The sequence below is a fragment of the Protomyctophum bolini genome (genome assembly GCF_963924005.1).
Source record: "Protomyctophum bolini genome assembly, chromosome: 5".
NCBI lineage: Eukaryota > Metazoa > Chordata > Actinopteri > Myctophiformes > Myctophidae > Protomyctophum > Protomyctophum bolini.
In genome coordinates, this window is record NC_137866.1 from 41660360 (window position 1) to 41684773 (window position 24414).

At 44.0% G+C, this 24414-nt stretch overlaps 1 protein-coding gene across 5 annotated transcripts in view; it reads left to right on the forward strand.

The window, feature by feature from the left end:
• Nucleotides 1–24414, forward strand: part of LOC308316020 (IQ motif and SEC7 domain-containing protein 1-like) — a 192208-nt gene that overhangs the window by 131897 nt on the left and 35897 nt on the right. The gene's annotated exons all lie outside the window — the stretch shown is intronic.

A 24414-nucleotide genomic window follows, 5' to 3' on the forward strand; every position in this document is an offset into this window, starting at 1 on the left:
TCAAAAACAAAAAGCAAGACTTTGAAATCAATCCTGTGTCGCACAGGAAGCCAGTGGAGGGAGGCTAGTAGAGGACTAATATGGTCTCGCTTACGTGTACCTGTAAGCAACCGTGCGGCGGTATTCTGGACTAACTGTAGGTGAGAGATGGAGACCTGGTTGACTCCAATATACGGGGCATTACAGTAGTCGAGGGAGGGATGTCATAAAGGCATGGATAACAGTTTCGAACACAGAGCGGGAAAGACAAGATTTAATCTTTGCCAACCTCCTAAACTGGAAGAAGCTCTTTCTGACCGTTTCATTAACCTGTTTGTCCATCTTTAGATCAGAGTGGATTTTAACGCCTTGGTGGCAGTTGGCTTTAAGAAAGGCTCAAGGGGGCCTAAATCACCGGGAGGAAACACATTGTTGCTGGAGCCCAAACACCATGACTTCAGTCTTGCTGTCGTTAAAGTTTAAAAAGTTTAACAACTACTTAAAATATGGAGATATGAGGTTTCTGCCCAACAGCAACAATACACACCAGTTTATATCAACTAAAATGTCATAACCTTGACAGACGTATAATAGGCCTAGAGTGGTGGGAAGAGATAAGGCAGCTGCGTAGTTGTGTGGACCACCATGCACACAAACGCATGCTCAAATTAACACCTGTCCCCGCTCTATCGGTGAGATTAGCGTGCTGTCACGGGGAGGCTGGGAACACAGCGTGGTAAACAGTCATTAGGGTTAAATGTTTGTCCTGCGCGTGCTGACTGCTGTGGGCTGTGTGCATAAGGATGTTTGCACACACACACACACACACACACACACACACACACACACACACACACACACACACACAGTCTGTCTACGATGGCCACACTGTCTTAACATTGCCAGCCATGTACTGTAGTTTTCAGCTGTTGCCGTGACGACCAGCATCTACGTGCAGTGTAGTGTAGTGACCACTGGCCAGGGTCCCGTAGAGCCCAGAGATTCTCAACACTTTTTTAATTTCATGGACCTCCCTGTTTTGATACGCATTGGAGACCTCCCTGTTTCGGTATGCATTGGAGACCTCCCTGTTTTGATACGCATTGGAGACCTCCCTGTTTTGATATGCATTGGAGACCTCCCTGTTTGATATGCATGCCATTCCTTTAATCTCGGGGGACCACAATCGACACTTAAAAATCATAATGTAACTCTTGAGAAGCGTGCTTATGGGTCCTTTTGGTTTCTTTTGTATACTCTCTTTTTCTGTATACTTTTATTATGTCTTGATGAATTGAATACACAGGACCACAACAGAAACAGACCTCTTTTTAGTGTTATCCTTTTTAGCATTATTACATAATTGTACATCTGTACTTTTTGCATACTGTTAATAAAGTATTCAACCGATCTCAGAGTTACAGACCTGGAACGGTCCATATGGTTCCATGTGTACGCTCCTAGAGTTACAGCCCCGTAAAATGGGGTTCATTTGGTCCCCAGAACAATGCGTTGAGCACCAGTACCATAATAGCCAGTAGCCACAGAGGAATTTATTTTCTCAATGACAATCGTTCAACAATCTCAGCATGGCTCGCTCATTTAGTGTAGATCACAGTTGACAGCTATTGATCCCCTGCCTCCTCATCCTCCCTTTAGGCTGAAAGTCGTTTTGCAGAAGACATTCCGGCGTGCAGTGGTGAAGTGCACTGTCGAGTTATTTTTCTTGTATCGCATCCGGACCTGATTATTTGAGCATTGGAGTGGGTTGGGATGTGAATGTGTGCTGTGTTGGTTGGTGGTGACAACCGTCAAGGGCTTTTTTCCCTCCTACACACCACATGATGTGGTGTTTTCTCTCCCTTCAGTATAGCCAGTCCCCATCACGTCTGCCATTGACAGGTGCATTTAGGTGAATGACACTCGGAATATCAGACTCTGTCTGTTCTCGTCTGGAGTGCTGTGCTTGTACCAGAACATCTCCTGCTTCCTGCTGGCAGTCTATCTATCCACTGCAAATTAGCTCCCTGGAGACGGGTACAAATTAACTCCGGCCCGCGTCCATCTTTTCACACATCTAAAGGCTGGTCTATACTTGGCAGTGTGACGGCGGCGCTCGCTGGAAATAGCCGATCTACAAGCTCTCCCTCGGGAGCTGGTAGATCAGCTATATTGTCGGCTATAAATAACACAAACGATTAGATATAGTCCCTTTTATTGATCCTACGGGGGGAGATGCAGGAGCCAAAGACAGGCGTCAGAAATAAACAGGGCATATACGGAAGAAAAAAGGGAGATGCGGCTATGGATAGCAACAATATACCAATTAGTGATAAAAGATGTGAAAAGCTGCCGCATAAAGTATTGTCATGTAAATACAGTAGACAGTAGGACAGTACTTTTCAGGATTCAAATTCAAAAGTAGCAAAACTAGCAGATCTACAAGCTTGAAGCTTGTCGCTTTGAGCTTGTAGATCAGCCAATGTTGATGCTTTAGTGGGATGCCGTAGTGTGATCAAGTAGGCCTACAGTAGGGCGTTAATTTACAAATAACACAAAAAGTTCAAATATGGAAGATAAGACCATGCGATGAAATACAGTATCAATGCATTATCATTACAGATACAGACGGTATCCATAGTCGTTGGGAATTCAGACGGCCTATCACTATCAGTACAGTGTTATCATCATTACTTCTAATCTGTCCTCTTCTCCATTTCTAGATATGAGTAGTCGTCTGTCTCACTCTTACACACACTCCTCCCTAGTCGCTGCTGTGGCATGACAGGGAAAAAAAACACATTCATTGATCAGTTTTCACCTCTTCAAAGGTCTCTCAGTGCAATGTCGACCGTTGTAGGATAGCGCCATCTGTCGGTGGAGGGAGAGAAAACACCCTCTAGATTAGTTTATCTCTCTCTTGCTGCATGCATGTTGTTGTTGCCCTTGCTGTGTTTATTAGTGTCCATACGAGTGATTATGTAGAACTCCTAGTACCTCCAGTCACGTGTGTGTGTGTGTGTGTGTGTGTGTGTGTGTGTGTGTGTGTGTGTGTGTGTGTGTGTGTGCGTGTGTGCGTGCGTGCGTGAGAATCCGCTCTCTGGCCTCTGTAACACACACATTCTGGGTTGTTCCAGTCAAGGACAGAGGGATAACATATAATAGAACCATGAAGGATTTCAAGCACATGCTGCCTGAATTCTACTGTGTGAGCCTCTGGAAGGTCACTGGTGTTGGGATGAGAAATGATCGAGGGAAAGTGTGTGTGTGTGTGTGCTTGCGTGTGCTCGCGTCCGTGCGTGCGTGCGTGTGTGTGTGTGTGCGTCACATAGGGCTGGGGGCGGGGCGGTATGGGTTTTTTGTTATCTCAATAATACATCACTGTTTACCAAAGGTATGGCGGTACCGTGGTCTCTCCCCCAAAAAAGTTGGAATCAAAATAATAATAATCTGATACTTTTGCTATTTTTGAATTTGAATCGTGACAATTAAGAGTTTTAGACATACAGTATGAGGTTTCCCCCCGACAGAGACATGTAGGTTAATCAAATAATCAATAATCAATAATATGAACAAATCATCATGAGAAATTGATAATTGATTGATTGATGATTAGTCTGATTAACCACTTACGCCCAGCTGTGTTATTCTGAACCGGTGTTTAGAATCAGATTTTATGACCAGCAATTAGTTGTTGTTTTTTCCTAATAAAAGCTCTATGTTTTCATTGAAAGCTAACTTTTATGTCTTTTGTCTCCTCCCAGCGGAGAGATGTTTTTAGTTATTTAGTTATTTTTAGCCTTCATTCAAACAAGGCGAGGCAAATTAAGAACACGTTCTTTTTTGTTGTGTCCTGGCAAAAGGCGAGGCCTCTGGAGACTAGAGGGAGAGAGGAAATGAGGGCATCAGGTTAAACGCAAATGAAACACAAATGGTACTGCAAATGACAAAAACACAGAAAGAGCACAATCAATCCATAAGGACACGCCAGTTTACTTCCCATAGAGTATGTAGGTCGCGACGCCATTTTGTAGATCAGCTGTAGATTACTATTTTGGCTCCAGGAGGGAAGTCAAATTTTTAGTTTATAGAACTAAAAGGTTTGGTTAGAGTGACCTACTGCTTGGGTCATGTCACCACAATAAACACAGTAAGGGGGGGGGGGGGGGGGGGGTTATGTCACCAGAGGAAAGAAGGGAGGGGGTTCATGTGACCGGACGAAGGACAGAAAGGTTGGGGTTTCCTGGAAATCATTCTATCACGATGTTGCAACTCCTTCCGTTTCAGATGCCACGGTCACACCAGGTCTGTCCTCAAACTGCTCCTCCACACATGCAGACATAGATGGTAGATATATAGTTAAGATTAGGATTAGGAATAAGGTAAGGTTTAGGCATAGTTTTACTAAGGTTACTTTTAGGAATAAGGTTAGGTTAAGGCACATAGTTTACTGAGGTTACATTTAGGAATCCCAGTGGCGTGTGTTTTAGGGCGTTCTTGCATTTTTGCTGTGTGCCAAGCCTGAGCATTAATTGGTTCCTTATACATGTGGCTCCCATCCTTCTCTGGATCAGATCCAGGGCACTTGATGAGGTGCATTTTCATGTTTATTTGAATGAATCGTCAATCTATCGATTGTGTTCCAGCTTGGATCAATGTGGTATATATATACTTTAACCCCTCAAGACCTGTGGCTGATTCCACAAATACCCTCTAAATCAGTAGTTCTCACGGATCTTTCTGGTTTTAATGTGTTAAGTTCCTGTTCATCGCGGTATCATTAATCTTATACTATCATTATAATTCCATAGTATTTTGCCAGTTAGGTGGTGGCCCACTTGCAATAATATTGCATAATAATATTGCAAGTGGGACGATATTATCGTCCCACAGCTGGCGAACGGCTGCCTTTTATACCATGTATTATTATTAAGCCGGTGCTGTGCTGTGCTGTGCTGTGCTGTGCTGTGCTCTGGTTGTTGATGGACTGAGGGCTCAGATTTCCGTCCTAAAGGAGAAGCACAGAAACAGGCGGCGGTGACCTTGCAGAGCTGCATGCTGCAAGCGGCCATACAGCCCTGCTGGACCCACGGATCAGTCCAAACAGCTGAATACATGAGAGAGGGAGAGAGAGAGAGAGAGGGGGGAGAGAGAGGGAGGGAGAGGGAGAGAGAGAGAGAGAGAGAGAGAGGGGGGACAGCTGATGGAAGAAGAGAGAGAGTGAGTGTCTGCGATCTGCCTAATGAAAGAATTGGAGAGAGAGTGAGGCTTTGAGGGCATATGCAGAGAGAACAGCTGAGTGTGTGTGTGTGTGTGTGTGTGTGTGTGCGTGCGCGTGCGTGCCTGCCTGCGTGCACGAGCGCGCAGGGGGAGGGCGAGCGGTGTGCAGGGTGCCTCCCCTTTTCATTGACGTTTGGTGGAATGTGCTGATGAGTATAGAATAAATGTGTCAGATGGTGCTTCCTGGGACTCCATGCTGTACAGGAGACATACCGCTGCCTGCCTGCCTGCCTGCTTGTTTACCCCAGTCTGAACCCACTCCTACCTCCTCTAGCCGGTCAGCCTGCTTGTTTACCCCAGTCTGAACCCACTCCTCCTCTAGCCAGTCAGCCTGTACTGCTGCACCGCACAGACGCTGCATAATATATGAGCATATAGAGGTAGGTGGGATCATGTTTTCTTGCTGCCGGATTGACCTGTGGCTGTGTGTGTGTGTGTGTGTGTGTGTGTCTCTTTTCCTGTAACTGTGGTGGAGACACCTGGTGTATGTCATTGTCGCGCTCGTGTATAGGTGTGTGCGAGCGACGTGTGCGTGTCGCTTGTCATGCGCACAAACGAGTATTGTGAGTGCATGCGTGCGTGTGTGCACGTGATTGAGGGAAAAACATTGAAAGTGTGTGCGTGTGTGTGTGTGTGTGTGTGCGTCAGCAGTGGGCCTGGTACAGTGAGGTGCCAGCTCCACTGCTCTGTAGTCTGATGTCATAATCATGCTGACAGGGGGGGATTTATGACTCACTTTCTTCACTTTGCATCAAACTGCTGTACCATCTAGATGTATACACGTACAGTATGATAACTTGGCTTCATAACAAGGCTCATACAACTATGATCAATGTGCACTGTACTGTACTTACAGTATGATGGCTGCATGTCGTTGCTGTCGGACAGAAACCAACTCATTTCCCCCATATTCAAAACTTTTGTGTTTCTTCGTAAATGAACGGTCCTACTTGATCATACGACAGTGTCATATGAAAGCATCAAAAGTAGCACACCGACCAGGTCGAAACATTGATACTTTTGGATTTGAATCCTGAAAAACAACAGTTTTGGAGATGTAAGGTGATATAAAGCTATGATGTGTACATACAGTATTAAGGCATGATCAGCCTACAAATAAAGCTATGATTTTTGGGGGGGTTTGGGTACATATGGAGGTATATGCCGTACATTAAGTGTACACCATAGATCTCGCAGATTGGCCATTTTCAGTGAAGAGATGTGGTGTGGACTGTGGAGTACGTTCTCTCCACACCACACAGAAAATGGCCAATTTTGGCCAACCTACTAGCTGAGCTGGGTCAACTAAGTATACGTATACTATTCTCCATATGCAGACCGCGGCCATCTTACCATACACTAAGTTAATGGCAAGGTGCTAACTAGGTGCAACTTCCAAACAGAAAAGTCCTACCTAATTGTATTAAACAACGTCAAACTCGCCAACATCGCAGCTGTAGGGAAAGCTTGAATTATTCTCTTTCTATCCTCAAAGTGTTTGTTTCATAAAAATCCACTGCAGACATGTTACGAGCTACTTTGTGTCCTTGCAGGTGATTCTTTTTCTAAGTGCTGCAGTTTGGAAGTGCTCGTTAGGTATCACTCAACTGCCCTGCGTGTACCACCTGTTTTGAATTTGCACATAATGCAGGAGGCAGCAGGACGCTGCTTTACTGAAAACGAGTGCTTCCAAACTCTGATGGCAAGATGGCCGTGGTCTGCAAATGGGGGTCCTTGATATGAAAAGGTTTGAGAACCAATGCTGTGCCTGTATGTATGTTTTTGGTTGTTCAAAATGGTAGTTCGACAAGCTTGTAGCCAACCTGTCCGTGTTTCTCCATTATGCCTCTGCTCTGCACAGCATATCTCTCTCTCTCTCTCTAATGTTCACTCATCGATTTCGCCCAAATTGTCTTGAAGGGGGGGGGGGGGTGGGGGGGGGGGGTGCTAGGATCCCGCAAAACAGACCCCCCCCCCCCTCTCTCTCTCTCTCTCTCTCTCTCTGCCTGTTGTTTTCTGCTCTGCCTCTCATTAGTCCTGCTGTTTACAGGATGGATGGCTTGGCTAAGACTCTGGTTAGAGTCCATTAGACTCACAGAGAGAGTAAAGGGTCTCGCTGGACCTCATCTGCCATGTAGGAGGACACACGGCACAGAGCTGTACTGTACTCTATCTGTATGAGAGAGGTACACGGTACAGAGCTGTACTGTTCTGTATGCCACTGAGGTGTAACTGTGAGAGTTACATTTATACGCAGATTCATGTTGAGATTGGGGTAGATTGGGGGTTCCAGATAATATATAAAAGGTATATCAAATGGGGGTCTGGCGTAAAACATATCAAACTGCGGTTCTTGAAATGAAATAGCTCGCGGTTCAAACTGAACTAAATTATACTCTGGAACCCCCTGATCTAAGCAGTAAATCCTCAGCAAAGTGCTTATTTGACTCGAAGATTGGACAAATGGAACTGAATGAAGGTTGTTTTGTTTGGAGCCGACGTTGAGACGCAGTGCTCTAATGCATGCACACGCAGCGCTTTGTGTTCGCCTAATGTGTCTGCCTTTGATTTGAATCTCCTCCCCGTTGCACGCTTTTTCTCTCTGGCCCTCGCACTTTCCCATCGCTTTTCCCTTTCTTCTGCTGCCATACCTTTGCATATCATCGATGTAAATAGTTTTGTTGTTGTTGTGTTGTATGTGCTAAAACGTCGCTGAGCTGAACAACACAACCCCCCTGTTTAGTTTCATTAACCTCTGAATCCCAGTTGCTTCTCATTAAACACTGGAATTCCTCTGCGTGTTTGTCGTGAAATTAAATGAAGACAGAGATGTTGTTGTTGAAACATTTTCTGGATATGCCGTTCAGCATTCTGTTATCCTTCTCGATCTTCGCCGTTCACACGGGACACGGGGAGAGCAAGACCTTCCCCCCCATGCTTCTTAGATCAGTGGTCCTCAATGGGTTTCCAGGGGGTCCCCAGCTAAATTTGTTAATACAGCATTACAATCATTTCAACCATTTATCCATATTATTTTATAAAATAGCAGATGTACAAGCTCACAGCGTGTTACTTCGTACTCTGAGCTTGTGTTTGGGATTTTTTTTAATACAAAATCCTTGTGGTCCCTGGCACAAAACCTTTTCAGATGGGAGTAGACTATGGCCAAATATCAATTTGGGGGTCCTTGACATATAATGATTTGAGAACCACAACCCCCCAGGCCAGAGTGTCTGCTGAAAACGCTTCGACCCTCATGCTGCACAGATCAATATTTGTGCAGTTGTTGATAGTAGGTAGTTGTTACAGTGAAGCAGCCATACTTACAGAGGGCCATCTTTTAGCCTCCTCAGAAACTCATATTGTCGTCACTGTCGGGCAGAAACATAGTATCTCCATATTTATTTTTTCATAAATGAAAGCATGTAATATGACAGTTTCTTGTATCATCAGGAAGAGCTTGTGACTAACTACATTGGATGTATTGGAACACAGGTAATTCCCCCCCCCCATCTCATTAAAAGTAATGATTTTGAATATACAGCAGCGGCAATATGCTAGTCGTGACTAGCATCAAGAAGGGATCATATACCTTCATGCTTGATGCGTATATAATGTCCCTTGTTTGATGCTAGAGTGTACTTGCAGATATGAATATAGTGCATCTTGGTCACGTTTTCCTCGTGTTTTGTTTTTCCTTCACCACAAATGATATGAATGTTATTTAAGAAATAAATATGTTGTTTAGACGGATGTTAGGTTTGATCTTTGCCATGGTATTTAAGTTTCATCGAGGCACTACAGACAGCTCTTTGCACTCTTACTTATGTGACTACTTTACCTTGTTGTTTATTGACTATAGTTCATTCATGCTTACTCTTCTCATCCCAATGCTGTATTTGTAAGTCACTCTGGATAAGAGCGTCTGACAAATGTAATGCCTAAATTGTCGGTGTTGAAGTTCTTGTGGGTCAGGGCTCTCCATATATATTTGTGTAGTTCTTGTGGGTCAGGGCTCTCCATATATATTTGTGTAGTTCTTGTGGGTCAGGGCTCTCCATATATATTTGTGTAGTTCTTGTGGGTCAGGGCTCTCCATATATATTTGTGTAGTTCTTGTGGGTCAGGGCTCTCCATATATATTTGTGTAGTTCTTGTGGGTCAGGGCTCTCCATATATATTTGTGTAGTTCTTGTGGGTCAGGGCTCTCCATATATATTTGTGTAACACATTCCCTCCCTGTGTCACAAGCAATGGGGGTGTGTAATGTACAATCACCTGTGGGCCACCGTTCACAGTCAGTCTTCCTGTTTACATGACCAGTTAAAAAAACAGTGCGCCCTCACCAGATGTGGAACCGTTTCGGACCGCCCTTTCCCATAGTTCCAAATATCCACTTTCCACAAAAAAGGGCATCTCTCAGTCCCCACACAGCCCAGACCTGTCCACCCAGCGCATCAAGAGTGGTTAAAATCTAAGATAAGAAAAAACTATATTTTTTGCTAAGAACTAGAGGGTCCCCGGGCTAAGTACATTTGTATAATCTCACAGTGTGATACTGTAGATACAGTATTAGGAAACCGACTCCACCAACAGAGAAAACATTCTCGGATGACCCTTGTTGATCTATGTCGGTCACAGATTACTCTCTGGGTGTGCAGAATCCTTCTTTGCAGATACGCAGATACAACCTCATTCTATTGACTAGCGTTTCTCAACACCAGTCAAGTGTTGACTCAACTCTGTGTTATTTTATGCATTCGACCCTCAGCTCGGAACCTCCAATTCCTAAGAGAAGATTTACGGTGTTAGAACATTTTCAGTTGTTTCTTTCTCCACTATTCCAAATGTTTCAAAATGTAATGTATACAAGCTAACAACACATGGCCGCTATATTTTTTGGAATAGCTTAATAATAATAGGTGGTGTGAAACAGTCTTTTTGCTGGGGACCCCCTCAAGGACATGTGGGTCCCATGAACCCCACTTTTAGAAAAACTTGACTGACACCCGGGGCTGTGACATTTAGTGGCTTACAATGACAGAGAGAGGCCGGCCATCGTTCAGTGAAAAAAGACACAAAAAATCTAGTGTCTTTACCTCACCCTGGCCCTGCACGTTCCCTGGTGATTTGACAGCTTAGGGAGTATGAGGTGGAGAATCCTCCTCACTACGCTGGTATTTCCACACACTAATCCCAGACCCTGCCATTCAGAGCCCTCCTTGTAGAATGGAACGTGGTGCAGAATTGATGTCACGCTAAAAGCAAAAAGGAAAGTGTCTACTTTAGTGCCGTAAATAACTGTTGATTGTTCTCTTACTTTTGTGATTAATTCAATAATGGAGGGAGCCATGTTATTTGGTCATTTTTGATGTCCAGCTTTGAGGGTGTGTGTAAACAAACATCGAATGCCATTGATAATGAATGGCCAGCTTTGCGTGTTTGTGTTGAAGACGAAGGTGAGGACGCAAATTCTGATTGGATGGAATGAGATGATGTATGATGATGTACAGTACGGATGTGATTTTATTTTAGTTTATGTCAACGAATCGAGACCATAAAAATTCTATGATGTTTTATTACTAGTATGTACTGTACAGTATGATTTACCAGCTAAGCCCTATTTTATACTTTTCATAAAACAATGTCACACAGTGAGATTTCTAGATCGACAATTCACTATATAAAAACATTTTACCCCTCCCCCCAATCGATTATTTTGTATTCAAATTGATTATCTTTTTTTTTATCGTATCTTAACTTAACTGTTGCACACTTGCACCCACATTAAATTGATTTCTAAAACTGTCCCCTGATCTGATCAGTTGGAAACTGTATACTGGATATTTCACACAGAATCATGGGTTCATGTGTTCAGTCATTATGTACATAAATTGTGATCAACAGACTGATGGTGCTACACTATAGCCTATTAGCCTGTGATCGAGGGGTGCTATTGAAATGTGTTTTCCTGTACCTAGGAGATTTGGGCTGGGGAGGATAATAAGTCATTCAAGGGGGCTTCAGATCAATGAGTCCTGCAGCCCGCAGAGACACGGCCTATATAGTATATATCCAATCAATATAGAGGCAAGCTTTGTCGAAAACCTCAGAGGACGTGGCCACGGTAGCAGACAAGCTCCACTCTCCCATTTGTTGGGAAACCATTTCTCAGTAATATGGCATTCTTCCTTTTTCTGAGAGTCCCCTAATTAGGTATAATATAGGGGGAGCTTTGTGTTGATATTGACGCGTGATGAGCTTATAGCTCTTTCTTCCCTAGTCGTCTCCCTCAAGACATCGCCTTCCTCATTGAGTTCCAATGCGTCCGTCCTGGAATAGATCCAAGAGAGACTGCAGGGGCCTCCTCGGGTTGCGTGTGATTTAAATGGACCGCAAACGACGTTAGCCTCTGTCAGGTAGTTTGTCATAAGAAATGAAATGTGAATTGATCTCTATACACCACCATAAAAAGCTCCCCTCTTTTTCTTGTAAATGCCCCTGGGCGCTGTTTCAAGCGGAGCTTTATGAAAGTCATTGAGAGAATTGAGACAATAAACATGATGCTGTGTAATCCATTTGGGGTGTATATATCCTGCCTTCTCGAGGGGCTCCGGTCGTGAATTTTAGATCTCCTTGATTTACTTAAAACGTTTCTATCAGTGCGGAAGCGACAGCGGCATGCCATGCCTCGCCTCCTCCGATGGGTTTTTATGTTTATCCCATTCTGACCTGAGATCAGATTCATACCAGGTTTCCACTGGACACACAACTGGTCTGATTAACCCATTCTGACCTGAGATCAGATTCTAAAAATGTCAGTCGTTCTTCGAATTTTTCAAAAATAGCAGACCTACAAGCTCGTATCGCGCCACTCGGTGGCGCGATATGAGCTTGTAGATCTGCTATTTTTCAATAGCTAAAGCATAACATGATGCCAACACCAAAATGGGTGCCCGGTCAGAATGGGTTATATATATAAGATATGCTGACTGGAACTCCTTGCAGGTCTTGCTGCGAATGAAATATGAATGGAATTTGCACACTCAGTGATATCTCGTTCCGCTGGAATGTGTCGACGTGAATACATTCTCTCTGCGCTCGGGTGACCTGCAGAAAACGTATAGCCTTTGGCATGTTTTCTCAGAGGAAAAAGAATGTCGAAGTGAAAATTATGACTTCCTCTCAACACTTGGGACTGTTCCTTGATTGATACTCTGTCAGGCATTGAGGTTTTCTGAGAGGAATGTTGCTTTAAAATGGAGCGGAGGTACTGGGGGCCGTGTACTTTACACGCTTTACATGTTCATTGTCGACAGCAAACCAAAGTCTTGGCATATGACTACAGTATCATGAGGCTACACAGTCATGAATAAATTGTTTTTTAATTTCCCCCATCATTGTTAAGATGCTCTCGACCATGGCTTTCAATTAATATTTAAATACTAATGATCTAGCTTCCATTGCTTTTAGGAGAAGCATAACGGTACCGTGTTCTCATTACCAGTAAACTGATCCTCAGTCAGTTTTTGTGAGTCACATTAATTTTGGAGGCAGAGCTTTGCCCTGGACCGGCCTGTTGTTTTCCGCTTAGATGTGCTGAGTTTTGGGATAAAGAGGCAGGATTTCCTTTGACAAACGTTTGAGAATCTGACACAGCAGTTTTATCTACAGACTAGAGTCTTTATTGGTCAGAAATGGTTGCTGTTACGGCAGAAAAGAAAAGCCAAAATCAGGAAATCAATTGTGTCGTTACTGTACTTGGTGAATAAAGCAGTTATAGTATGTTCCTAATACGGTATGTTGTGTAGCTATTCCACTCACGTGTGACTTCTACTTCTTACAAGAAATGCATTATGTTTTGTGTATACCACTATTGGCAGCCAAATGAAAGGGCCATTATAATGAAACGTGGCTTGTCAGTTGGTTTCAATTATGCCACAGAAATGTAATAAATATTAGGAATTCGTTACAGAACACTGAACGTCTCAATGGTACATTATTTTATATTTTTTTATGGAGGGATAGACAGTAGGCTGACAGTAAACCCGCTGCACACTGCCAGACTGGATTACCAGTAAAAAGTATGGAGATAAGAGTGCTGTTGCTACTTTTACTTAAAGTGAAAAGAACAAAATGGGAGTACTCCTTCCACCACCAACGCTAGCGTGTGTGCGTGTGTGCGTGTGTGTGTGCGCGTGCATGCTCGTGCGTGTGTTCTCGTAATCAAAGATGGAAAGTGTTCAGTGTGATGGAACACAGTCACACCAGAAAGGCAGCCTTTATGCGTCCTGCCAACATAAACAGCGCGCTGCGCCAGAGAGCACACGGCCGGGCTGGGAGGTACTCCTCGCCACTCAATAGCCCCAGTGTCTGTGCCCGCCGGGGCTCAGGGATGCCATGCTGGAGGCTATACAGTTGGCACTGCCAGGGAAGGGAAGGGAAGGGCAGCAGGAGCACAGCCTCAGTAGGAACTGAGGCACTGACTGTAATTAGTTAGTCCAGAGCTGAAGGAAAAACACGATTAGAGAGTTTTTGATGGAACGCATATGGGTCTGGATCTAGGGAAGATGGAGAGGCATGGATTTATTGTTTCCCTCTACAACAATATGTTGTTGAAAAAGGTGACAATTTGCATAATATATTCTGCAGAGTAGTGTTACTTCTGTTGTTTTTCATAAAAACAACCCTCAACCCTCAAGGGCATTCATTTATGAAAAAACACAAAGAGTAAAAATGTGAAGATAATCGGTTTCCTGCCTGACAGCAACGATATACATAATGACATCTCATATCCCCAAGTTATACATAAACATACTAATACTGTACTTATATCGCAAACTAACTATAGAAGGTATGCGCGTGACATCATCATCATACCCGATGTTTTGCCTACTGTGTGGCAAAACTTACTTTCTGGCCTCGACAGCCCTATGTTAAACTCACTTTGCCACTCGATTTGCCACTGACTTTATGCATGTGCAATTGTGCAAGCCCTCTATTAACTGTAAATATAAGGAGAAGTCATATTACAGCCACACAATATAGTGCTATTTTATATTGTGCCACTTCTTCCATAATTTGTGAGAACCTCGCTGTTTCCGTCTACAGCAACAACAAACTAATTTAGGATTGATTACTTCCAAACGCTGATGCTTTTTGGGAAGAGGCCGAGCTGCACTAATTCAATCTGTTCAAAGATCAAACAACACAGCAACAAATGCTCATTAATTTGGTATCTAATCACTGGCGTGGTAAATCCAATTGAAACAACAATCCCTTGTTGTCGTAACTAAACCTTCCAGTCAATTTGCCCAGTTCAATGGCATAATTTAGCTCACGGCTCTGATTTGATTGCATTTCCACAAGTACTCTCTATTTATCTCTCACTATCACATTTTTGATGTTCTCCTACTTCATCATACAAGAGCATTGCACAAAAGTAAGAGCTTGGTGTGTGTGTGTGTGTGTGTGTGTGTGTGTGTGCGTGTGTGTGTGCGCGCGTGTGTGTGTGTGTGTGTGTGTGTGTGTGTGTGTGTGTGTGTGTGTGTGTGTGTGTGTGTGTGTGTGTGTGTGTGTGTGTGTGTGTGTGTGTGTGTGTGTGTGTGTGTGTGTGTGTGTGTGTGTGTGTGTGTGTGTGCACGCGTGTGCACGCACGCACGCACAGTAGTTTCTATCAGTGAGCTAAACAAACACATACTGTAGTGAAGATGGTATCATTCAGATGATGGATAGCCCAGTCACTGTGGGGCCATTAGAGTTAGACCCATGCAGGAGTGGGCAGCTGGTCCAGCGTCGGGAATGAATGCATTGTAATCATTGACTGTTTGAACAGAGGCAAGCATGTGTTCCTGCTTAGGATCATTCTGTGTTACAGAGCGAGCACAAGGCAGAGCAGCAACAGCATGGGGTATGTCCAAACTTGTTCCTGCCATGCCACACATTTATAGACACCCATTAGACAGATCAACAAATTAAAATCGCGTCACTCCGTGCCACTTTTCGAGCTTGTACATCTGCTACTTTTGATGCTTTTGTGCCACGCTGTAGTGTTATCAAGGGTCACATTAATTTATGAAAAGAAAGTTGAAATATGGTAATAAGAGGTTTCTGCCCGACAGCTACAAAATGTATAGCCTACTTTGTTACAGTCCAACCTCCTGCCCCCCCCCCCCCCCTGTCCCCCTCCAGACCCCTGAGTGAAGTGAGACCACTGGACTTATCCACTGTGGCTTGTGACAGGTGTGTCTCTGCCTCTTCCTCAAAATAGAACGTGGCGTGACTCGTCAAGCGAAAGCAGGTCAACTGTCTTTTCTATGGCTGAGCCTTTGAATACACTCCCCCCACCCCACCGGCCATGACAGCCATGTCTGACCTTCTCCTCCTCCACGATGACATCACAGTCCATTCTCAGCAAGCTAGTGTGGCTAGGGAGCGTGCAGTGTCTCTTAAGACCAGTGGGTGGCACTGTCGGTCTGAAAGCACACTGGGGCGCATTGCTCTGTTCCCTTAATTAACACTAGAAGGTCTGAAATAAAATCAGCTACATTTGCATGTGCTTCCTTAAATTCACATTTAGAATTTTTTTCAGATGTCAAGATTTTCTGAGATGATAGAATGGTGATGGATGATGATGCTCATGGAAGGGGAACCTTCTGAAAGCTTCATGGGCAAAGATAATTAACTTCAAAATAATACAAAAACGGTCAAAATGACCTCTCAGACCTTCTAGTGTAATGTAATAGAGCAGTTATTCTCTACCTTTTGAATTTCAATTTGATAGACGTTAATCCACGGACCCTCCACCCCCATTTGATACGATTCTTTATTAAATCTACACTATACACTCCTCAGTGTTTTACTTCACTCTGAGAGTGTACAAATGGGAAGCATATTCATATTGTAATAGATCTTAATGTTGTCTGTGTGGCTGCAGTGTCATACTCTTGTGACCATGGTGCGTATTTATACCCCATGTGGCTTCTGTCACGTTTCAGAGAGCCATGCACAGAGCCGTTCTGCTAGAGACACCACCATATACCGTACATGTGGAGCCTGCAGTTCTTCTCAGCATTCATATTTTTCACGGTTTTGTCCTTTGTTCTTCTTTTCTTCAATGACTGACCTCCACATTTCTCAATGTCATTGGGGGGAAAAACCCTTTTGCACGGCTTATTTTTTTTAGACAACCGGAGATTAAATCGGTGTTGCGGATTCCTGAGGCTGACGCAGTCGTTTCGTACTGCCCGTTGGTTCGTTGGGGCCTGTGAAGACGTGTCCTGTGCGTAGCAGACAGTATTATCCGTCTCCCTGGCTGGGCTGGCGGTGTGTTTACCAGAGTGTGTCACCTCACATGGCTCTATTTTTAGCAGGACATCATTGTGCTTCTGTACAGGCGGGGGGGAGGAGCCTTCATGAAAAGCTACCGCTGAAATATGGGCTCTGCATGGTAAATGGACTGAACTGAATGGGAAACATTGTATATAATGGGAAGAAAAAAACTAAACCTGGGATTTATGCTAAAAACAGTGCTGTGTTTCCATCGCTGTCCGTTGTACAAGTCAAACTACTGAAGGCAGATCTCCATCTTTGAAGTGTGTGTTTTTTGTGAACAATTTCTACTTTTTTGACCTCATCATGGACACATTTATAGTCCTGTCTATCTGAATGAGAATGATCCAATAGTATGAGCCCAGGCATTACTGCTGTGATGTATGGATGGACGGACGGACGGACGGACGGACGGACGGACGGAGGGACGGACGGACGTGTTTTTAGCTCTTAAAGATATTAAAAAAAGATATGTTATATGACGTTTAGAAGAATTACAACACTTTCCTGGGGGTTTTATGTGTGTAATATGTGGTTTTAGATATTGTAGATTTTAGCAGTGAGCCCAGTGTCTCTGGGCCACACTTGTTTCCTGGACTACATTGTTGTCTCAGTAAAACAGCCCTCCCCCTATCCACAAGGAGGAGCAGTGCACCAAAGCATTATGGGAATTGTAGTCCAGGAAGTAAGTGAGCCTAGTGTCCTTGACATCAGAGGCACTGGGCTCACTGGTAAAATCTACAATATCTAAAACCACATATTACACACATAAAGACCCCCAGGAGTCATGAGCTTTGGTCATGAGTCCCATAGGTTTGAGTGGTGCTCAAAGTGGGGTCCAGGGACCGTCTGGGGTTCCTTGATGGGCTTACAGGAGGGTGTCCACAGGGTGACCTCAATTACATAACCTGAACTTTGAACATTCAGTGGATTTTCTGTGGTTTGGGGTTTTCTCTGTGTGTTCTGAAGCCTTTTGAGCTGCAACGAACACAGGAACAATCCCTCAACAGTGATATCTGCTGGCAAATCCTTATGTCATATGGGATTTGTGGACTCTTACCTCACAGCCCACAGGAAAATCAGAGCACAGACCACAGAACATCTACTGAATGTTAAAAGTTCAAGGTTTTTGGGTGCACTTGAGCTCAGAAAACCCAAATAAAAATAAAATAAGTAACTTTAAATGTCACAATCCCTTTAATATATTGCATCAAAATCTGTGTAACCCCTTTAACCCAGAACCACATGCTTTTATGTCCTATCCTGGGTTTAAGTTAGTAGATTGTGATTCCGATTGTATACAGTATCTTGTTTTATACTTCGGCTATTTGAAAACAGGTGTGAGAATTTGAAATAACGTATAGAATTCTTTATGAATACAAATCTTCTCGTATGGTGTGGTAAAAAAATAAATCTGTTCAAATCGGCGCAGGTCAATGGCCCGGGCTAAATAATACATATCAATTTGGTGGTCCTTGACGTGAAAACGTCCCTCCTCCGAGAGTGAGAAAGCGAGTGCTTTAGCGCGTGATGAATGGGACCGGTTTTAAGAGCAGCTCTTCAGACATGATGAGCTTTGATCATCGCTCCCCGAGGATCCCAGAGGCAACACATCTGCTGCAGCGGCGCTGCCAGAGAGCCAAGAGAGCCCGGGATGTGTAGAGCAGACACAGCATATCCTTTCATTACTGTCACTATTTATACATCTTACTGCCAACTTCTTATTATCAACAGGAATCCTTTACTCCCAAACATTTAACGGGGAAAATGTGTGTGTGTGTGTGTGTGTGTGTGTGTGTGTGTGTGTGTGTGTGTGTGTGTGTGTGTGTGTGTGTGCGCGTGCTCGCGTGTGTACTTGTATTACTGTACTTGTGAGGGCCAATATGTCCCCCACAAGTATATATACTTCTATAATCTATAGATGTACATTGTGAGGACAATTTCCCGTGGTCCTCACTAGTTGTTTTATGATAATAAAAGGGTGAAGAACTATAGAGTTGGGGTTTAAGGATTAGGCATTCAGACAGAGGTTAGATTAAGCTGTTGGTAATCTCTCAGGCATAATCTGTCAGCACCAACTGCATGCCTTAAACATGTATAGATAGTGTTGTTGTTGTAGTATAGTAGGAATAAACACAGAAGCACCCGGCAGGAAGCGGACTAAGAAAGGGGAAGAGCCTAACCCGAGTTCCTGTTTTACACAGGCAAAAACAGAGGCAAAGACAGAGGATTCTTTTTACAGAATATGTTCCCAGATTGGTGTTGGGAATTATGGCCATTCATATGCACACTGGTATCGCACAACCCGAAAATAGCCTCACAACGCATCACAGCAGCGATTTACGGCGATTTCTGATGGTGTACTATAGTATATTGTCCTCACAAGTATAGTATTTTTTGCGTGAGTGTGTGTGTGTGCTTACGTGAGTGTGTGTGCGCATGTGTGCGTGCGGCCGTGCGCTCTCTCTCTCTCTCTCTCTCCAACTTCTCCAAAGTGTGAGCCAAGCTGTCGTTCCCCCCCCCCACACACACACACACAACCCTCCACATCTCTTTCAGAATATCGCCGTATAGTATCAAACGATGACATCACCCCCTCCATTCTAATTGCTTCCAGACCCGGCCGGGGCTAGAGAGGTCCGAGTTTTGGTTTTTATTTTTCCATTTGTCCATTTCTTTTTTTGCAGCAGCACTCAGCGGCTGCTTCGGCTGCGTCCAGCGACATGTCGCACAAGATGATGAGAAATGATGCATGACATCATGTAGACACGGACGCGCAGTATCGCCTCTCTCTCTCTGTTGGGTAGAAGAAACCTCATATGTCCAAAACTGTGACTTTTCAGGATTGAAAATAAAACGTAAAAACGGTGAAAGTAGCAGATCTAACGTGCTCACACGCGTCACGCCGCATTTCGAGCTTGCAGATCTGCTACTCGTGGTGCCGTTGTGTGACACTGTAGTATAACCAAGTATAGGGCATTTATTTAGGAGAAAACACAACAAAAGTTAGAATTTGGAGATAAGTGGTTTCTGGTCGACAGCGACGATATATACACAAACACTAAAGTGCTCTGGGAAGGAGAGAAGAAACCCTCGCTCACGTTCCTCCCAATTCCTTTTTCTCTCTGTTCCTCATCCCTGCTTTCATTTTTTTTTTGTCTGCCCTAAGAGAGTCCCAGGACATTTAAACAGTCTGATAATATTACTGCTATGTGGTAAAAACATTAAAAAAATAGAAAATAAATCATCAGTGGCTCCAGAAGGGTCCATTTGGTTCCATGTGTACACTCTCTGAGTGAACCACCTATACTCTACTGTACTGACTGAGTTGACTGGAATCCCTCAGGGGTCTAAGTAGGGACCCCTCCTTTTCTCCCGCTCTACTCTAACCACTTATACCCTCTATTCTTAGTCAAATGGACTTTAATTGCTTTTTTTTACTCTGTACCAAATCTCTTCCCCAAAAATAGCCAATCTACACATCATGAGCCTGTCAGTAGAAACACAACCCCAGAATAGGAATGCAAATTAGGTTCAAGTGTTTTAATATGTTTGCTGAAAATAGCCAATCGACTAGCTATGAGCTTGTAGATTAGCTATTTTCGACAAATGTTTCCCCCCCCAAAATGGGGTCTATAGAGTTCAAGTGGTTAAACTAACACAATTGGACAGTGTCCCATACGATATAGTGGATCTGGAAATGCACCTGATAAAGGCATCGTGTTTGAAGCCACCCATGGATGTCTCTTTGGCCTTGACCCAGCTTTAATGTTTCTGGGTGGGGAAAAGGTCATGGAGAATGTTGGAGGTAGGAGCTGAAAACATAGAAAGACCATATGTACTGAGTCGAAGTCAGAGAGAGAGAGAGAGAGAGAGAACTGCGTTTATGAGCACCAGAGTGGGGCCTCTCTGCTTGGAATTCCCAGATATGACATCATTCCACAGAGCTGTGCACTGCAGGACTGGTCCTAACCCAGAGAGAGAGAGAGAGAGAGAGAGAATGAGAGTGAGAGACAAAGGTACACTATGAACGCTTTTGATGTGCATTTCATACAATTAATGGTTATTATAGGTTCATGGGAAACAAGTGATCTTTGTGATGATATCCACATTGACAGAGAAAATATCCCTTTGTCTGTTTGGTCTTTTCTCAGTCTTCATACTGTTCCCATGGTACACTTCCACTTGGCCGCACTTGTAAAAGAGAACAGACGGAGCCACTGGTTTGTGTGGATTCCCGTTTTGAAACTTTTAGTCTGGCACATTGACCTGTAGTACGCTGCCATCATGGACCTTTGCAGCCAGCCAGAAGTGAACATATTTGGATTGAGAGGGTGGAGGCCGGTGTGATGCATTGCTCCGCCTTTTCCAGAAGGTTGGTATAGGCAAAGAGATTCTATATAAAGAGACGACACTCCCATTAAGTATAGTAAGAACCAGCGCCCAGTGCCTCCGCCATATTGGAGTGATGATGTAACGTCCGGTTACTTTAAAACAAAACATAAAAAAGTAATGCTGTACAAAACAGAAACTTGTTTTTATCCTATTCTACTCTCATATATTCATATTCCCCCCCGCTATTCATATCAGTGGAAGTTGCTCAGTGGCGTTTTGAAGCACCCGGAAGAACGGTCTACTTCCGCATTTTTTCGATTTGCTCAACGTTAAAGCCCAGCTGCACTGCACTGCAAGTTTCCTCGTCATAACTCCACGGGTCCGCCTGCAGTCCCTCCTCTTACCGCTAGGGCCGAGTGCTTCAACGTTGGAGAGCCTCACTGGGGCCTTGAGTTACACACAGAGCCCATTGGCTTCATGCTTCAGACCAGATGTTCCCACTTGGCATCAACCAGTTGGTCTTAGACTGTCCTGCTGTAAACACGGAGAACAAAGGGCAATGACACAGGCTTACAGTCACCGAGGGTATCTGATAAAAACACCTGGAAGTAGGTGGTAGTTTTTCCACACTCAGATTCTACCCCAGTGATGAGGGTGAAGTTAGCAGCGTTGAAGAGACATGACAGAATGTTCAGTGTTTTGACAGATTTTTAGTGATCAATATATTATATTGATCATGTTGAAAATAGTAAGAGTGGCCCTTTGAGCTAACCACTTACTGTAAGTCCTATACGTAGTTGAATGATGAATAGCTGGTGAGCTTCTATCAGCTACAGTATGTTCTATGTTTTAGAAACATGTCTGTTATGAACAGAAGAGTGTGGCCAAAATAGGCATGGCAAGTTGAAAGAGCTTAAATAAAGGTTGAATAAAATAAAGATAGATCCCAAGATAGAGATAATGAGAGAGAGAGAGAGAGAGAGAGAGAGAGAGAGAGAGAGACAGAGATAGAGAGAGAGACAGAGAGACGGCAGTTGATGAAATTTTGTGCAAAGGAAAATGTATCCGGCTGCTGCCTAGCTTAACCTGGTATTCATATAATTAGTCAATCATATTTTGGATGTTTGGAGCGCCACCGTGGACAGGCCTGGCTGGGGCCGGAGGAATATGAGGAACTTGTGATACTTATTACTTCATATCTCATTCCCACAAACATGCCGAGTCTCTATTTAGACGTTCCCTGTCCAGCAGCAAAACAAACACCGCCTCAAGGATAATTTAATAATACTGAACTCATTTACGCGCGCGCGTGTGTGTATGTGTGTTGCACGCGCGTGTGTGTGTGTGTGTGTATGTGACTGTTGTCCTCTCAGGCTTTCTACAGACGGGGCTAAATGTCAATTTGCTAGAAGTGTGTTAGATGTTTTCTTTTGCTCCGTGTTTCTTTGGAGTGTTTTGTTTACCGCCAGTCTGAGAATAAATGGATTTCAGTAGCGGCGTGACAGGTGAAGGCTGTCAGTTGATTGGAGTGTCTGTGGCCTCTCTCTGTCCACAATGCATCAACAGCTGCAGTCACTGGAGCCGCTATAGAGCCAAGGTCTCTACTACACTGAAATAGCCCAGTAGGTCAGTTTCAGTACAGACGTCTGCTCAACTAAGAGCATTTCAGTGTCGGGTCATGCATATAGGGATGGCACGACAATCGTTATTATCATTTATCGTGATTAACATTTGGGAAAATGAAAGTGATTAAGTCTTGTCTTGTGAGTTTCGTAAATATGAAGCCAATAAAAAATATTAACAGGAGCTTATATGACAAATGAATAACTACAATGGACATGCCTGTGAAACGTTGCTCCTACATTAAATACCTTCCCTTGAGCGGGTAAGTGGCAGTATGTGGGTATGTCTTTTATTTTTGATTTTGTCCACTGTTTTTTGCCTATACGCACCTGCTTTTAAACACACCTGGGTGGGCAGAAACCTCTTATCTCCATGTTTTTGGTAAATTAACACCCTACTTGATCAGTCTACAGCATCACACAAAAGTAGCAGATCCACGCGCTCCAAACGTTGTGCGAAGTGACACGTTTTGAGCTTGTAGATCTGCTTGCTTTGGATACCTGAAAAGTAACAGTTTTGTAAATATATGATGTTTCCCCATAGAGACGATTTGTTTCCTCCTTTAAAGTGATTTTTTTTCTTCCACTCGCTCGCTCCTCATTCTCAAATCTGTCGTTTGAAGTCCCAGACGAGAAGAGGAAAAAAAGAAAAATGGCCAGAGGAAGCAATCATTTTAGGGTCCATGCCTAGTAATTAGGACAACATCAGCGCCTCCCTTCTGAGAGACGTGTGCGTCAGTGATTGGTGTCCCTGTTAAAAAAGAAAGACGACATCCATCTGGGAACTATTCTCTCCTCTTGTTTCCTGTGCCCTGGTGTCATTAGACAGAAAATACCTCTGACGAGGGGGCAGTTAGCCTCCTCCAGACACACTCCCCCCTCATCTCTGCATCTCTCAAAGGAGCGATTAGCCTCTGGACCGGTCATGTCAACAACCGGTGGAACCCCACAGATGAGAGGCCGTTGCTGTGTAACAGTACCAGGGGGGGTGATAACTAAGTAAGTTTACTCAAGTACTGTGCAGTTTGGAGTACTTTTACTGTAGAGAAGGCATTTAGTTGACACTCTTAATCCAGAGCGAGGTAAACACAAGGTGCAAGTAATGCATGTTACTTTGCATTACTTTAATTTTAATAATAAAAATGTATTTGTATAGCTTAGCACCTTTCATGACATGAAATGCAGCTCAGTGCTTTACAGAGCAATGGAGAAAAGAATATATGAAAAGCAAGGCATAAAACATTAAAATAATAGCAGTAATGGTATACAGTGAAGACACGAATAACAAGGAATTTAGAGAGTGTAGTAGTAGGTCTAGAGCTGTGCTTCAAAGATGTCTACAGAGTGAGTCGTTGTGATATTGTGGCATTACTTCTTCCACCACAGTTGACGGGCAATAATAACGAACGAGATAACGTCTTGTGGTGGAATAAAGCGAAGGTTGCAGGAGAGTTTGAAAGGCCTCCTCTCAGCATGTAGACCTCTCTACACCTCCTGAAAGGAGCTATTAATAGAGATGCTTCTGTAGCTGCTAGCATCACATTTGCCATCTCTCTCTCTCTCTCTCTCTCTCTCTCTCTCTCTCTCTCTCTCTCTCTACCCGCTTACTCCCGGGTGCAGGTGGGAGACTTGCATAAAGGTACTATAGCAGCAGCAGAGATGATCACTCACACCCAACCCCATTCTCTCTCTCTCTCTCCGCCAGCCTCCTCCCCTCCCTCTGTCTGCCACTGACATCCCTGCTCTCCTTTTCGCCGTGGCCCTGCTATGTTCCGGCTGTTTCATACACTCCCAGGAACCTCCTCTGTCTGTCCCTGTCCCCCCCCCCCGCCCCCCTCGTCTTTTTCAACTTGTCCATCTTCTCTCT